Source organism: Anneissia japonica, unplaced genomic scaffold, assembly GCF_011630105.1.
Source record: "Anneissia japonica isolate Jap-2015-1 unplaced genomic scaffold, ASM1163010v1 scaffold287806_len661372_cov189, whole genome shotgun sequence".
In the NCBI taxonomy this organism is placed as follows: domain Eukaryota; kingdom Metazoa; phylum Echinodermata; class Crinoidea; order Comatulida; family Comatulidae; genus Anneissia; species Anneissia japonica.
Genome location: NW_022743067.1, coordinates 207,441 through 215,967, shown reverse-complemented (window position 1 = coordinate 215,967; position 8,527 = coordinate 207,441). Strand labels below are relative to the sequence as shown.

Genomic DNA, 8,527 nt, shown 5'->3' with positions numbered 1-8,527 from the left:
AAAAAACAAACAACAAAACGGGAATTTTTGGCGTGCTTGCTGACAGATTAGCCAGTCTCGGACATGAGAAGAGAACGACGGCCCAAATTAAAACAAAAGTGAAGGCGTTGCGAGCCCAATACAAGCTGATAAAAGATCAGTTGAAGAAGAGTAGTTCGGGCATGTCTGGTGTAAAATCTTTGATTGCGATCCACCCAATCACACGTGTGTATATCGAATCCTGTGAAACAGAGTTGGCCAAACTCTATGGCTCTGCTGTTTCGACTTTCATAATTTGGAGGTCAATCCAACTAGTTTGACCGACCCAGAATTTCGAGTCTGGCTTGAAATCTCACCCGCGGTGAGTCAAGCCAGGCTTGAGACACTAGTGTGACCGTAGCCATAATGTTCTGATGCCATCAATATTGAGATCATGAACAATTGAAATGCCAAGTAAGACAGAATATTATGCAACTGAACGTGACATTTATAAAACTGACTGGTAGAACTAATCATTGGATTTTGACACTTAGTTTGATAGTACAATATCATTAGATATTCAATTATATTCACTGAATTTCAAAAGATAATCTTTAATATCCATTTAATCAAACATCCTGTATGTAATGTAAACAGTCTATTCATTTATGCTTATCTTTAAACATGACAATAGATGCATCATATCTGACGTGTCAATGAGTGTATAGATAAAAATACCATTCATCCAGACACACGATGCTTTCATGTTTAACAAGTAAATGAAATCTAAATTATTATTTTATCTTCTTCTTGTAGTAAAGTAGGCCGGATTTTACCATCAATGATGACAAGAAGCACGATATTTTATTATTAAGCCATGAAATAAATGCACCTAGGGCTGAAATGTAGCTTGAATCAAATCACAACCCATCAACCTAGGGTATCTAAACATGGCCATACCAACAATACAAATAAAATGCAGGCTCTACTGATATAATTTATGCAAATTATCATACAATTTTAATATTGATAATATTATTATTCATATATTTTGTCATGGTACTACATTCTGGCTGCTACCGTATTTGATAATTCATCGTAACAGTACATACAGTAGCTCCATACTATGCACATCAAATGAAAAAGCTCTAAAAATTGTGTACAGTACTACAGTAGACTCAATTCTTATAATATTAACTTAATTTATATTTCATCAAAATAAAGACATTAATTTGTGATAAATGCTTTTAATAAACACATTTTCATCCTCATCAAAAATTCCCATTGTACATTTCAAACTGAAATCATAAACTGATTTGACAGGAAATTAGTCTATGTAGGTAGTGATCTGTTGCAAAAATTCTCAGTGTGTTCATTTTCTTATTTAACTGCTCAATAAAATGGTATTTGCCTTAAAGGTGTCTGTAAAACTGAGCCATTTATGAAGTTCGTTCAGGAGCATGAGACAAAAGGTCATATACTGTATTAGCGTTAAACTAGTAGAAAACAATTTTATCTAATGTCTGAATCTTTTCTTTTCCAAACAAAACAACAAACACAAAGCTGTCAGCTCTGACAAGATCATCAAATTTCCTTAGACAAAATTATTTCGTATGCCCGTATATACTGTAGTCAAGATATGCTATATATGGTCATGATGTGATGTCATCATGACCATATTTAGGCATGACAATAGTCTGAATAAGGCTTATACCATCTAATTATATAAAATTTGAAGCAAAATACAATATATAAGATTTCTTTAATCAAAATGTTAGTATAATCTGAGATACACTGTGTATGGCAGAACATTATTAAAATATGAAAATATAAAAGACACAGGAACGATATATAATAATACTGAACAGAAAATACAAAATTTATTACTGTACAGTTAGGCCATAAAGCCTACGGTCTACAGTGTAACAATATGGCAGAAGACAACAATAGTTACCAAATTTAATTGGCAATGTCACTTGCGATTGAATCAAACTATTTTTAACGGGAAAAAATGCTTTTTGGAATTTTTGTCACTATGAATTTTGAATCTACTTGTTAATGTGATTTAGTGAATCTGTTTCTACTGTATATCTTTTTTCTAATCAATTACTTTTTTATGATTGAAGTTGAATGTTGAAAAGTTTTGGCTGTGTTCCTTTTGATACATTGTAATTATAAATGGTGGAATCTGTGATTTGCTGCGACTACTGTATACTGTATCACACAATGTCCAGAAATTTTCACCATCTTTTATTTTATGAATTAAAGTCAGCTTTTTATATCACAAAACAGCAATCAAAAACATCATCATCTTTTAGTTTTAATTATGTAGAAGTTAACAAAAAACAACTTGCTTAAAATCCTGCAGTAAACAATAAAAATTTCTTTATTTTTTTAATCATGTTAAAAATCCCATGTAGACCATATGATTAGTCTACATCAAATTTGCAATTACGTGGAGAACATTGAAGGGTTTGAGTTATGACAAAAAGTTGACAATGCCTGATTAATTTCAACAGGTTCCTACTAAAGACAAAAGACTCACTTATTAGTCACATGATGACAATTTCAATATCAGGACCAGATGCATAAATTTCCTATCAAAAACTTGAGCACTTCGTGTTAATTCATTGGAAAAGCACAAAGAGGGTGTTAATGCCTGAGTAATGGAGCACTAATTGAGTTAATAATAAAAAACGGTAATGTGGATTACGCAGAACATCAATACAAAATAGAATACAACTTTGGAATACTTAAACATCCATAACAATAATATATAGCTACTTTACAGCACTCTAAAACCCAGTAAATTAGTATGTTCTATGAATGTTACTGTTTTAGAATACTAATATCATCAACAATTAAAGTTAACAATTTCCTTGTACATTGCAGTTTAAAAACTCACTATTAACTAACTACTATCATTGCTCTCTAAGTGCCTATATATAAGTCTGGTGTTTTAAATGTATTAAGGCAATTCCAATGTTAATAGTCAAATGAATTATTATCCAGGTTACAACCAAAATCAAAGATTATAAAGTCCTGTCCATACTATCACATTTTATTTGACAAAAATGTGACATGCCTAAATATAGTCATGATGACATCACATCATGACTATAAATAGGCATATCATGTCTATATATGGGCATACAACAGTTTTTGTGCAAAAACCATGATATTCTTGAAAGAGCTTAACATATTATTTATGGACATACAGTAATTATACTATCTGTTATGTACGTATTACTGGTTTTTTTTGCAACCGTGAGTTCTGTGCGACGTAAGGAAGATTCTTCACACAAACTTTTTCAATCTCCTTCCATTTAATGCTTTTCTTTCACTGACGTGTAGGCCTACAGTTTTCTGGGTTAATTCCATGCACTTTTCTTTCAACTACATCCTTCATCTATCATTCTATTCCACAACTAGAACCAATCCATTTCTTCTTTCTCATCATGACGACTGTAAATCATCAGATCGGGATTCTTCTCTACCCTTGTTAGTACTTCCTCATACATAAGATTCTCTCTGTTATGTCTGATCTTTTCCAACCTTCACCACAGCTTATACATTTAACGCTTCCAGTCTATAAATATCCTGCTTCTTTAATGTCCATGACTCACATCCAAAGCCCACACTAACCTCTTTATAATTCATGTTTTTCAGCTACTTCTTATTCATTGCTTTGTCCCGTATTTTGTTAACAGCTCTCTTTAACTAAAACCAGCCTTCGTCATTCCAGTTCAGACTTGAATCTCAGTCTCATAGATTTTCTGATCAGCATTCATATTAACCCCATGTTGTACAGTAGTAACCAACTAAAAGGTTCAAAACATCCTATTTTGACAATTGTTAATGTAATTCATCCGGTTTAAGTCATTTAGATTCAAATGTATCACCCCCCTCCTGTACACAACTGATCCTCAAACAATTATCATGTTGAAATACTCTTCAAATAACCTTGAAGTAAACAAATACATGAAAAGAGAGCTTACTATTTTCACTTATTTGAGTGGATTTAAATTGTCTATTTAAACTTCACTTGCCTCTACTGTCAATAGTGGTGTTAGTCTTTACCTTGAAAGGATTTAGCATTGTGCTCAGCACCACTGATTTTCTTAGTTAAAGAATTTGAGATATTTACTAGGAACAACAATCAGCATGAAGTTGAAATAAGAGAAAGACACAGGAAACTTTTCAGTTATCACAACTCTGCTAATCTATGGGATTCCTGATTAACTATCTATTAATAAGCCAATGAAAGAGAATACCATGCTCAAATTCCTTCACTCTTATAGATGGATGAAAAAAAAATGTTTGTGTTCCCAAAGCCTAACCAGCCCAAAAAATAGTTTTTTCAAGAGGTACTGTAATCTCAAATATTTGTACAGTATAATATTTTTTTAAAAGGGTACTTCCAATATATTACCTTAACCGATATATGCCAAGTGCTAAAAATTTTACCAGTCAAAATACACAGGGCAGGAATAAGTGATGGGTAATTATAAACTAGAATTAGGCCTACTGTACAACTATGAAACTAAAAACAGAACAAAAAATCTAAACCAACTGACCCTAAATTGGTACTTCCAATATATTACCTTGACCGATATATGCCAAGTGCTAAAAATTTTACCAGTCAAAATACACAGGCCAGGAATAAGTGATGGGTAATCATAAACTAGAATTAGGCCTACTGTACAACTATGAAACTAAAAACAGAACAAAAAATCTAAACCGACTGACCCTAAATTGGTACTTCCAATATATTACTTAACCGATATATGCCAAGTGCTAAAAATTTTACCAGTCAAAATACACAGGGAAGGAATAAGTGATGGGTAATTATAAACTAGAATTAGGCCTGTACTGTACAACTATGAAACTAAAAACAGAACAAAAAATCTAAACCGACTGACCCTAAATTGGTACTTCCAATATATTACCTTAACCAATATATGCCAAGTGCTAAAAATTTTACTAATCAAAATACACAGGGCAGGAATAAGTGATGGGTAATTATAAACTAGAATTAGGCCTACTGTACAACTATGAAACTAAAAACAGAACAAAAAATCTAAACCGACTGACCCTAAATGTCACTGTGCATTAGCCATCACAATTTAATCTTCTTCAATAAGGGATCAAGGAAGTAAAACTGATGAGTAGCAATTAATGGGAGAAATATTTCATATCAGGAAATGTTTTACAACTAGGTGTACCTGTTTATCAAATTTATTGATTAAATTCACTTTTCTATGTATCACAATTTATGTAGTGTAGAATTTTCAAATCATTGAAACCAATTTTTAATAGATTCTTCCTTAAATAATACAGTAGGGATAAGCTTTGCTTAGAGTACTGTAACAAAATACGTAGTACCATATGGATAATTTTAATTACATTTATTTAACAAAATTTTGCATTTCACTGTGGTTGATTTTTCTGTACATGCCAAACTCAATTAGCATTTTTATTTTTATCTGTTGTACACTGTACTATGTGCCTGACAATACAAATTAACTATCTTATTAAACCTCTTACTACGTTGTACCTGATTTTAGGCCTATATTGAATAAAACACATTTACTGAATAATACCTTCATACTATACAGTATTTCAAAAAGCTATAGAAGGAATGAAAATAGTATACGAGATTAACTCTTTCTTCTTCACAACACCCCACTACCTGCCTCCCACTCCTTCTCCCCACCACTATTCTTTAATATGAAAGTTTTAAATGAATATATTGTAGGCCTACTTCACCAATTAACATAGCTGGGTTTGCTTCCACTTACTTATTTTGAAAGAAGATGGTGATATATTTAAGTAGGCATACTTATATTGTACATGATAAAGTGGTAGATTACCCTGCTTATATATTCATTATGGTATGTACAGTACCAACTTAGGACAAGGTTTGTATTCGTCTATGTGAAAATTGGTAGGAATATCTTGTTAAATCTTCAGTGGAAGGGACATTTAGAACACTTACCATATAAATTATATACTATCTTGTGTGAATCGGACATATGGCACAGTTGATCAACATTACTAGACTACTCAAAAAATACACAGAACTTTTGCACCAAAATGAGTCACAATCTATTCTTGGAAATGGATTGGAAATACTGTACTACTAAACTGCCTATATTAGTTAACCATCACAGAAGTTAGCCATCAAATGACTGCCAAGTTGTCAATCAGAATTGAGCTTAAATTTATGGATCCACCCAACACCCGGTCATAATCAAATTAGTTCACTAACAAATGTCAATTAAATAAGGCCTACGCCTACATTGAATGGAATAGGCTCAATTGAATAGTACAGTAAAGGGAAGCCCAGAAAGGAAGGACGGAAGAACCTATTGAGTAAACTATACTCGCTTTCCAGTCTAAACAAGCAATCTCATTAAAAACAAATAATATAGAAGTCCCGATAGTACCTGTCTATGATATATGTTTCCGATAGCCTGACGTGCGTGAACCCGATTGATGTTACAGTACACCCAGTTGTACTATATCCACAATTTAAACATTTGTTTGAAATCTTGCAACAGGTAATTAACCTGGGCCTCCGACATTCCACTTCGAATTACTCCTTGCGCATACCAATGCCCACGGTAATTCGTTTATGCCCACTCACTCGGCGCCCAACTTAAAAGTTACAAACTCAGCCTAGCTGTTTCACTAACTAGAAAAACTCGAGTACACAACCAGGTACTTAAATAAATAAGCTTAAAACTTACCTTCACGTATAAATCCTTAAAATCGAAAAATAACCATATTCCAATCCGTGGTTCAAAGCATTGTATCTCAGAATTACGAAGTCCGACGTGTTCGCAATCTACACTTCTAGTGACTAATGGGTGGAACAACCGCATATCATCGTGCCGTGCTAACTTTTCTGAGAGACGTGCTTAGAAACTTCAGTACGCCTGCGCATACCGGAAATCACTTCATAGCGATGTCTGACCGCAGGAGGGCACTCGACTATCTGTGACAAAACAAAAAACAAAAAACAAAAGAAATAACAGTACGACCTTATTAACCGGTTACCTACTCAAAATACACTTTCTCATATTGGCACGCAGCGGGCATAGGACGCACGCCAGGCTTAAGTAGGATACGGAACAAGGGCATAACTGTAATTCAGTTTAGAGTTATTAAAAGTGAAGTAATTCCAAACCACATTGTCTTAAAAAATAAAAATTTAGCTATAATCATATCAACTGATGACTGATAAGTTGAATGTCATAATTCACGTATCCGATAAAACGATAATGTGTACATTTAATTGTCGATATGTAGGCCTATTAATTTGAACTTTAATTAGTAATCGCCATAACATAGGCTTACTGAAAAAGTACAGAAACCTTAACAGTAGTAAATATAAGGAGAAGACGTATTGATGTACGTAATACACCATTTCTGGTGGTCTGTACAATATCGGAAGAAAAGAAGAAGAAACAAAACAACAACAAAATCAAAACGGCAGGCCTATGTTTTATCTGCCTCCGGTTTACCACTACTACTACTACTATTTCCTTGTCTCCGAGTGGAGAATAGGGCTTCTAGCATCTCTCCTCATCCAGGCTCCTCGGTCTTGAGCTGCTAATGCTGCCTCTGCCCACGTTTGGTATCCCTTTTGGTTTCTTTCCTTTTCCACAGTTCTTCTCCAATTTTTCCTTGGCCTTCCCACATTCCTTCTGCCCTCTAGTGTCCATATTAAAGCAACTCTTGGTAGGCCTATGTTATGTCATTTCTTTCCATGCGTAGGTGTCTAGTCTATCCTCATCACCTTTAGTCATCATCTTCCACGTTTCACATCCATACAATTAAACACTGATTACATTGGACTTTTTGAAATTTGATTCTGTGGGTTAATTGTCCACTCCTCCATATCTTACACAGCTTGTTAAATGCACCACAGGCTTTTCCAATCCTTTGCTTCATATCCTCATGTTTCTCAGGACAAATATCTGCTGTGTTTTGCTTTTTCCTCTGCGAAAACCTGCTTGCTCGCTTCTCAATTTCTTATCAACTCCTCCTGCAATCCTTTTAATTATCACTCTGCCCATTGCTACCACTGATAGCAATGTGATCCCTCTCCAGTTGCTGCAACTTGTCAGGTCTCCTTTCTTTGCGAACTTTATAATAAGTTTATTCTTCCAATCCTCTTGCACCATTTCTTTGCGCCATACTTCTGTAAAAAAAAAAACTCGTTTAAAATTAGTACTGTGGTGTCTAAGTCTGCCCTTAGTAGTTCAACATTGATACTCTCAATCCTGGTGTCTCAGGTTTTACAGAGCAATAACTTTAGCAGCCATATCAACAGTAGCAATGACAATGCAATAACATTATCAATAATAGCAATACGAATACCAATCGCAATAACAATGATAAAACTGACAATGATAATAACCATGACGACGACAATGTCATTGTCGACAGGGCCAACAGCGACGGCAACAACAACAACAATAACAATAAAGATAACAATAATAATAATAATAATAATAATAATAATAATAATAATAATAATAATAATGATAATAATAATAAT

At 33.6% G+C, this 8,527-nt stretch overlaps 1 long non-coding RNA gene across 1 annotated transcript; it reads right to left on the bottom strand.

The window, feature by feature from the left end:
* Positions 1 to 3,211: 3,211 nt before the first annotated feature.
* Positions 3,212 to 8,207, bottom strand: LOC117119334. Its single transcript, XR_004447168.1, has 2 exons — positions 6,711 to 8,207; positions 3,212 to 3,921 (listed from the first exon to the last, which is right to left on the bottom strand). It is a non-coding gene; the product is annotated as an uncharacterized LOC117119334 (long non-coding RNA).
* Positions 8,208 to 8,527: the final 320 nt, after the last annotated feature.